The sequence below is a fragment of the Blennius ocellaris genome (genome assembly GCF_963422515.1).
Source record: "Blennius ocellaris genome assembly, chromosome: 13".
NCBI classification, from domain to species: Eukaryota; Metazoa; Chordata; class Actinopteri; order Blenniiformes; family Blenniidae; genus Blennius; species Blennius ocellaris.
This window is the reverse complement of record NC_137662.1, coordinates 25,389,391-25,399,366: the sequence shown is the minus strand read 5'-3', so window position 1 is coordinate 25,399,366 and position 9,976 is coordinate 25,389,391. Positions and strand designations below refer to the sequence as shown.

General features: G+C 42.6%; 1 pseudogene across 1 annotated transcript; it reads right to left on the bottom strand.

The window, feature by feature from the left end:
* LOC308138198 (high-affinity choline transporter 1-like) lies at positions 1-7,063 on the bottom strand (annotated as a pseudogene). The gene is made up of 8 exons: positions 6,880-7,063; positions 4,186-4,302; positions 3,946-4,101; positions 3,679-3,827; positions 3,456-3,599; positions 3,072-3,225; positions 2,606-2,823; positions 1-632 (listed from the first exon to the last, which is right to left on the bottom strand). The product of its transcript is annotated as a high-affinity choline transporter 1-like (transcript).
* Between the last annotated feature and the right edge of the window lie 2,913 nt (positions 7,064-9,976).

The following is a 9,976-nucleotide window of genomic DNA, read 5'->3' as shown; positions in this document are numbered from 1 at the left end:
TAGTTGATCTGGAACGTGTCCGTCCGAACGAGGGCTGGACGACTCGCTGCCTGGAGCCACGATAGCGTGTTCATCCTTCACTCCTTCATCATTGGTTCTGTTACCTCTAAACGGTTGGAGTTGCTGTTTACTTTCTCGTCGTCCTGGTCGTCTGCGGCGCCACCTGCTGGCGTCGGCGGCCGCGACGCCTGCTGGACTTTCACTTTGAACACGTCCCACCTCTGGGGGAGCAGGTTGTTGTTGAAGAGCTCAGACGTCAGGTAGGAGAACAGCAGGGTGGACACCACGGTGGCCAACATGGCGATGGTCTTGACCGGAGCGTACTGGACGTAGACGCCGTCCTCCAGAGTGCATCCTGGGAGACGGAGGGTGACGGGCAGTCCCAGTGACGGTTCTCCACTCAGGAGTATTACCATCAGTCCCACTGAAAAGCCAGTGACGGCTCCGTAACCGTTGGATATTTGGAAAAAGACGGCGCAGACGAGCTGAGGGAAGATGACGGTGTACGCCAGTCCAGCCCCAAAGAACCAGAAAATCATGATGCTGCTTTGTAGGATGGAAAGTAGTGAACCAGAGATGCCGACAACAACCACCACAACTCGGATCACCCACAGAGTCTCTCTGTCCGACGCCTGAGGGAGGAGGTGGGGAGGAAGGAGAGATCGCTGAGGCATCATTTTCACATTTTTATATCAGAAAAGCTTCACATTTAAATGTCGACAAAGAAACAGCTGAAAGCCTGAAAACGATGTCGTTAGCATGCCAGACCACTAGTTGGTGCTGTTGAGTGTGTTGAACATGGACATTCTAGTGGACAGACCACCAAGTTGGATTGTTACTATGGTGACTGTCAAAATAAAACCACCAAGTTGGATTGTTACTATGGTGACTGTCAAAATAAAACCACCAAGTTGGATTGTTACTATGGTGACTGTCAAAATAAAACCACCAAGTTGGATTTTTACTATGGTGACTGTCAAAATAAAACCACCAAGTTGGATTGTTACTATGGTGACTGTCAAAATAAAACCACCAAGTTGGATTGTTACTATGGTGACTGTCAAAATAAAACCACCAAGTTGGATTGTTACTATGGTGACTGTCAAAATAAAACCACCAAGTTGGATTGTTACTATGGTGACTGTCAAAATAAAACCACCAAGTTGGATTGTTACTATGGTGACTGTCAAAATAAAACCACCAAGTTGGATTGTTACTATGGTGACTGTCAAAATAAAACCACCAAGTTGGATTGTTACTATGGTGACTGTCAAAATAAAACCACCAAGTTGGATTGTTATTACGGTGACTGTCAAAATAAAACTACCAAGTTGGATTGTTACTATGGTGACTGTCAAAATAAAACCACCAAGTTGGATTGTTACTATGGTGACTGTCAAAATAAAACCACCAAGGTGGATTGTTACTATGGTGACTGTCAAAATAAAACCACCAAGTTGGATTGTTATTATGGTGACTGTCAAAATAAAACCACCAAGTTGGATTGTTACAATGGTGACTGTCAAAATAAAGCCACCAAGTTGGATTGTTTCTATGGTGACTGTCAAAATAAAACCACCAAGTTGGATTGTTACTACGGTGACTGTCAAAATAAAACCACCAAGTTGGATTGTTACTATGGTGACTGTCAAAATAAAACCACCAAGGTGGATTGTTACTATGGTGACTGTCAAAATAAAACCACCAAGTTGGATTGTTATTATGGTGACTGTCAAAATAAAACCACCAAGTTGGATTGTTACAATGGTGACTGTCAAAATAAAACCACCAAGTTGGATTGTTACTACGGTGACTGTCAAAATAAAACCACCAAGTTGGATTGTTATTACGGTGACTGTCAAAATAAAACTACCAAGTTGGATTGTTACTACGGTGACTGTCAAAATAAAACCACCAAGTTGGATTGTTACTATGGTGACTGTCAAAATAAAACCACCGAGTTGGATTGTTACTATGGTGACTGTCAAAATAAAACCACCGAGTTGGATTGTTACTATGGTGACTGTCAAAATAAAACCACCAAGTTGGATTGTTACTATGGTGACTGTCAAAATAAAACCACCGAGTTGGATTGTTACTATGGTGACTGTCAAAATAAAACCACCGAGTTGGATTGTTACTATGGTGACTGTCAAAATAAAACCACCAAGTTGGATTGTTACTATGGTGACTGTCAAAATAAAACCACCAAGTTGGATTGTTACTATGGTGACTGTCAAAATAAAACCACCGAGTTGGATTGTTACTATGGTGACTGTCAAAATAAAACCACCAAGTTGGATTGTTACTATGGTGACTATCAAAATAAAACCACCAAGTTGGATTGTTATTATGTTGACTGTCAAAATAAAACCACCAAGGTGGATTGTTATTATGGTGACTGTCAAAATAAAAGTACCAAAAATACAACTATCCAGTCCAGGAGAATAAGGACTGGGAGTCATGACACCACAGAGAAAACTTTGCTCTGACTGGCTCTACTGAGCATGTGCAGAACTACTGGTTACTCCCGACATGGTGACCTGCACCAGGAGCAGCACTTCCACCACCACTCCGTCCAGCAACAAGGTGACGCATCGCTCACCTTTGGTCTCAGGAGGTTCTTGTAGATGTTGTTGGTGAAAACTGAAGCAGCAGAAAGCAAAGCAGAGTCAGCTGACGACATGGCGGCCGCGGCCACACATCCGATACCGATGATGGAGACGAAGGTCGGGGTGAGGTGCTGCAGGGCGATGGGCAGGACCAGAGCTGCTTCCCCACGGTCGTATGGAGACGGAGAACCATAGGAGGTCATGTTCCAGTCTGAAGGACGGAAACAGGAGAATGAAAGAGTTCAATCAGTTTAAGTGATTTTCATTTGAACAAATACAGTACATTACCATAAATATCACCATTATGCTGATGACACCATGTTTTTTTGCTGACTCAGAATTTGGGGGCTAAAGTTTGATCGTGTGGAAATTGAACCATACAGTAGGCTAACGAATGACGACGTGTTGGCGAAAGAATGAAATTTCACTTTCGGTCAGTTTGTAAGAGGCGGGGATCACCTGTGGACGAAGCGGCTGCTCCGAGGAGAATCACGGGGATTCCAAACATGAGGAACAAAACAGCAGCAGCGAGGCAGGTGAACTTGGCGGTGGCCGAAGAAGTAGAAGACAGGATTCTCTGGTGGAAGGCCTGGTATCCCAGACTGCCCAGCGTCTGCAGAGCAAAACATAAACACAAACATCCAATATAGCCAGATTTTTCAAACTAAATACTGCCGATACTAGTCAGTAGAGATACTAGTCAGTAGAGATACTAGTCAGTAGAGATACTAGTCAGTAGAGATACTAGTCAGTAGAGAAAAGCCGACGCTTCACTGGCTAGCTTCAGAAATCTCGTCTTGCTACGTGAGACCGGGACACTCTCAGATCCGCGCTTCATCCTACCCACAGTAAAAAGTCATCGAGCATCAGCCAGGCTCTTCTCCACTCCAGCGCACCGATCCACGGGGCATGCAGCATGTTGTTGTTCAGAGTGTCGACGATGTTCAGGCAGTGAGGGTTCGTCATGACGAACGGAACGCAGACGACCTGCAGAGACAGACAAGGAAGTGAATGATGGAGACGTCCTCAAACCCCTCCGCCAATGTCAGACTCCAGCAGCCTTTACCAAGCTGATGAAGATGAGGACGAGCTGTATGACATCAGTGTAGGCCACGGAGTAGAGGCCTCCCAGCAGGGTGTAGACCACGGCCACGGCAGCAGAGATCCAGATGCAGACGGAGAAGGACACATCCAGGACCACACTCATGGTTCCTCCTGTCAGGTACGGCCATTTCTCCATATTGATATGACGCTTGATTTTATTTTCTACAGCCAGGTGAACAGCTCACAGAGTAAACAAAAACACAGTGTGACAGTGTGACTTCCTCCTCACCCAAGCTGATCAGAGTCGACGCCACCCAGGTCAGGTCCAGGGCGAGTGACGCCAGGCTCATTCCAGCCGCAGGGAACTTCCCGTATCTCCTCTCCACAGGGTCCAGCATGGTGACGTACCTCTGCTCCCTCATCGGCTTGGCAAACACCAAACCGGCTGTGAACCAAGCAGACTATCGTTGGTCGTCTCAGCAAGCAGGTGCACTTCTTGTCGTCTGTCGGATGTAATCCAGACTCTTACCGAGGATGAAAGAGCAGCCGTATGCTGAGAGCATGATTAACATCCAGGTGAGTCCCATGGAAGGCGTGTACATCATCTCAGTGGCGCCAACGATCAGGCCTCCGCCGACCCAAGTCGCTGTAACGCCAACGGACATGGGCCGTGAAAGTGAACCCGTCTGTGGCAGTGTTCTTTCTTTTTTAATAAACTCTGTACTTAGTCTGCAGTCATAGTTACGTAACATTGGACTTCTGGAATGGATGCTCAACGACTTTTTGTTCCACTCTATGGAGGACTGAATGTGCCGAAATTAAATAAATAAATACACCATTAAGTCATTAAATGTCAGTCCATCCATCCATTTTCTGTCGCTTATCTGGGGTACCATTACCGAGTACCATTACCGAGTACCATGACCGAGTACCATTACCGAGTACCGATACCGAGTACCGATACCGAGCACCGATGCCTGTACTGATACCGAGTACCGATACCGAGTACCGTTACCGAGTAACACACACACACACACACACACACACACACACACACACACACACCATGCAAAATGCCTCAGTTCATCCAATGGAAGCAGTTTGAAGTTCAGTGTCTTGCTCAAGGACACTTCAACATGTGGACATGAGCAAATGGCGAAGTTGGACCTGCAACCTTCTGAATAAGAGACGGCCGCTCTGCCAGCCGAGCCGCCATGACATGTTTTAAGTTGTGAGATGTGAGTTTGAGCGCCGCTCCACAGGTGAAGAATGTCGGAGGACGACGCTGATCTGATCTGCAGCGACTGAATATCTAGAGTCTGAACGGAAACCGCAGCAAGAGCCTGTTCGTGGCGTTCGTGGCGTTCGTGGCGTTAGCGCGGCGCTCACCTGTCATGGTAATAGTCATTATTTTAACCACTATTTCAAATTCCTAATGAATTATTCAGTATATCTGATGAGACTGATATAAGTGAAATTGCTATCATGTCCTGTTAAACAAGTAACATTATACATTTTGCTTGTTTTATACAATAAAATTATTAATGAATATCTTTGATCATCATAGTCATTATCAATAGCCAAATTTCCAAGACACTACATAAATGGTCCCTAGTGATCCTTGTGAGGGAAGAAACCCCGACATAAATGGTGCCCCGTGTGAGGCGTAGCAACACCGACCATTCATATCAGCATCATTTTGGTACAAACCAATAAATCTCTGATTCTGGTGGGAAACATCCTAAAGTTTCACATTTACCATTGTCTTCCTATTACAGTAGACATTCAGCTGTACTTACAAAAGTACACTGTGGGGAAAAATGTTTTATTCACAACTAAAACAAAATTAACATTACATACATAAATATATGTATTGTAATGTGGTATGTTTTATAGTGTGCGTTATTTTCCGCACATTCTATAGTACCAATATATATTTGTGTTTGGTGATATGGCTCTACCTCGTGGGACTGAAGATGGAAATAAGCTCTGAGCTAAATCTGGTGTATTTACAACACTGTCTGTTCATCAATATGCACTGTCCCATTCAAATAAATGAATAAATGAAAATATAATGTGAATTGTTGTTTTTTTCTTTCCAGATCGTGTTGAAATGACTGAGTTATATTTGGACCTGTAGAAAAACCATTGTATAAAACTGAACTGAATTCTAAAGTGTAAATAGACACAAACAGGTTCAGTTGGCTGAGTTCCAAATATCACCATGACTAACATCAGCTGTAAACATAATTATACAAATGAAGGTTTACTGAGTGGACTCACACCTTCTCAAGCATGTAGCAACAAGTCTGATCACAAACAGTGGAAAACTTTCAGAAGTAATAGATTACACCCTGGACATGAGCCAGTTAGCATTAACTCCACCCAGTAAGGTCACAGGCTCTTATGTAGATGTAGGAGGCTGTTTATAGTCATGAAAGTAGATATTTGTTCTCACAATCATAGTGGAAGGAAAGATTAAAGTACAGATATCTAAAATACTTTCATATTATTGGCTCTAGAAATACTTCAGTAATTGTCACCTCTGTTCAAAACTGAAAACTACACAGACACTCTGCTGAAGCTTGTAATATAGTTTTATACTGAAGAACTGAAGCACCAATTCTTTATTCCTTATTGGACACTTGATGTACTTGTTTACTATTTCAGATGATCTTTACCGTTTCAATACTTTAGTGTACGTTGTACATTTCAGGCACTTTACAAGGAGGATAGAAAGTTCTCTTGCTTGTTAACATCACTTCACTGAGCAGTTTCTATTTGACCTGCAGAGTTTACATCTATTATTTAGACTGGAGAAGCTCCAACCCTTAAAACCAACCAAAACTCTGAGAATTGTTAAAGTGTGTAAAGGAGTCGTGCAACACGTCCCTTGTCTCATTGTTATGTATTTGATCAACTTGGTGGAAAACTGCATGTTGTATCTGTAGTCTACTGTATATTTAACTCATACAATGTGTCTCACCTTTAATTCAGGGCATCTTTTGAAATCTACATTTCTTGAATTAGAATTGTTTGAATACATTTCGGCAGTCTTCAGAAAACTAAACAGAACAAATAACACTCAATTGTCCAACTGATCAGCCGAAAGGCTGGAGGTCCAAATGTTCTTGTCATTACCTTGAGTGATGTCTGACTACACTGTAGTCTTCTCAATCTCATCCAGATACTCTGATTACTCAGTGGGTAATGAAATCCTCACCTGTCATGGTGAAGATCCCCACCAGCCAGCCGATGCCTCAGTTCCCCAGCAGGGCCATCTCCATCCCAGTGGCTGCACTCTTCTTCTGCTCCCGTCTGGACTTGAAGGAGGCCCAGACGCCGGTCCCGAGGACCAGCAGGTAGAAGACCGCCATCACCACGGCACCGGGGACGTTGACGGCCATGATGGACCACCGCAGACTGTCTGAGGTTTGACTGACTGAACGGGTGACTGCTGATGGTGAACATTGAAGTTATCAGGGAACAAATCCTCCCTTGTCTGATCTTATCCCTCTGGTCAAACTGGTTGTGTGTCGTGTCGAGATAAAAACCACATTTCTCAATGCAGTAGTGGTTAGAGATATGTGGAGAGAAAATCATACTTACTTATATAATGGTGACTAAAATGCTTTATAGGGGGAAGCTGTACAATATAAACAAAGTAATAAATCTGTCATATTTGTCGGGACCTGTGTCAGAGTGATGATGTCGCTGCCTATGTCTGTGCTGTATTCATCTTTCTTTCTTTATTAGTATATTTCCAGGGGATCATATACACTAATGGACACTCAGTAGTCACTTTGTGTAAATGCACCAGATTTATCCGTCGGCTACTTTATATCCATAGTCCTCGTACATTCAAGACAACAACCATTATTTAAAAACAAACATGGACATAGAGTATATACCCTATTTACAACCACCCCTGTGATATAAACACATTTCCTAGTCTATAACATTTAATCAGGTTTTACAATTGATCCCAAGATTGATTAGCCTTTAACCAGAGTTTCAGCTCTCAGTACATCCTGGACCTTTTGAAGCCATACTCCTCCGGCCGTACTCTTCGGTCGTCTGGCCAGAACCTGCTTGTGGTCCCTAAGACCCATTATAAGACCGGAGGGGAACCGTCTTTTCAGTCCGTTGCCCCTCGACTGTGGAACGCTCGGCCCCCGTCTCTGCGCCTGGCGGACTCTGTTGTCTCTTTTAAGAAGAATCTGAAAACATGTTTATTCAGGAGAGCTTTTGATTGATGGGATTTTTTTTTCACTAGTGTCACTTAAATTTTACACATGTATATACATTTTATATTGTTGTTTTTACCTTTTCTCCTGTACAGCACATTGTGATTTTTATCTGTGAAAAGTGCTTTATAAATAAACTTTACTTACTTACCGTATTTTCTGCCCTATAAGGCACACCTACATTGATTGACATAATTTACAACTTTATTCGTATATAAGGCGCACCGCCCTATAAGGCGCATGGAATAGACCAGTGGTCAACAACCTTTATAGCTCAAAGCCATTAGGTTACATTTTCCACTGATTCTAACATCCAGAGAGGTGCACACACTTTATTTTGATAGTCCTACCTGCAGCCTATGCCAGGAGGACACTACACACAAAACCTTCTTCACTGCTGGTTGACAACTTACAACTACCGGTAATAAACTAAACTACATGAACTAAGCAACAAAAACACAACACAACACAATTTTTACCGACACCACAAACCAAATAGAACCCCCAATAATTGCATTTAAAACACCACAAACAGCTGCAATGAATTATGGGAGTTTCTATCGGCTGCACTGAGGAGCTCAGGTTGAATTTGTTGCTGCAAGGCATGATGGGAATTCATGTTTTGTGTTGTTGGAGGTTATTGTGGGTTGTTGTTGGGCTTGGTGTTGTGTTGATTGTGTTTATGTGTTTTTGTTCCCCAGTTTAGGGAGTCATTATTTCATCTAGTTTATTTTGGTTTGTTAGAATGTTGGTGTGCAACCATGAGTGATGAAGGTGTTGTGTGGAGTGTCGTCCGCTCTGAAGATCCGGTGGCGAAGTTAGAGTTGTCAAAATAAAAGCTTCTTGTTGTTCAGCTGTCAAATAGCAGTCTAGAGTAGAACAATTGTCCATATACATGGCGCACTGGGTGATAAGGCGCACTGGCAGCTTTTGAGAAAATTTGAGGTAATTAGGTGCACCTTATAGGGCGGGAAATACGGTACTTACTTACTCTTTTTCAAATGCAGTAAAAGTAGAAGATTCTCTAATGGTAGTTGGAAGACTATTCCTGCTATTGTTAATGAAGTTTATTGTGATCCGCCATTTTGCTTGTAGTTCCATCATTCATCTCATACACTCCCTCCACCTATCTCTCTCTAGCCATTGCCAGGGTTGGGTAGTAACAGACTACTTGTAACGGTGTTATGTAATTAGGATACAAAAAAATAGTTGACTCAGTCGTGGGTCCAGTGTTGGAATTCGTAGCTGTGTTCCCCTGAATTCCTGCGTGTTTGTTTGATCCGGGAGAGGCAGAAACAGCGTTAACTTCTTCAATAGTGAATTTAATAATCACACAAACAACAGATTACAAAAATGCATGTCAGATTACATAATGCTACAAAATTCCATATATCAGAGATTGCATAATACGAGCTCGGACCGTTCTTCCTTGCAGACCCAAATGTGCAGCCTGGGTTTACAGTGAAGAAGGGCCCACCTGCAACACGGGGTTCATATTTATACATTTCAATTATTATCAATCAGTGATTCATGCTGCGAGATACAACCTCTCAAACCTATCAAACATTTAGATTTAGTCCGGAAAAGAAACAACATTTTTGTAACGTTACATAATTGTAATGGATTACAATATTCAAGTAACCTTCCCAACCCTGTCCATTGCACACACACGCACACGCACGCACACACACGCACGCACGCACGCACACACGCACACACACACCAATCTTTATATGGGTAGTTAGAATCTGTGTTATATTTGTTGCTTACTTGCTGTTTTATTAATGAGCACAAAAGTGAAGGAAATGTCGACGTCTTCTGTGTGACGAACTCCTGAAGAAATATAAGAAATCCTTCAAGCTTCACTGTTAATTGTGGCAATTGTCCTTAATTTAACTATTCATTACAAATTCCTAATTAATTGTTCAGTGTATCTTATGAGACTGATATCAGTGAACGTACTATCACGTCCTGTTAAACAGGTTGTGCTCCGAGGTATCTGATACAGATCAGATTACATTTTCAATACAATTATATTGACTATCTTTAATCATCATAAATCATTATCGATAG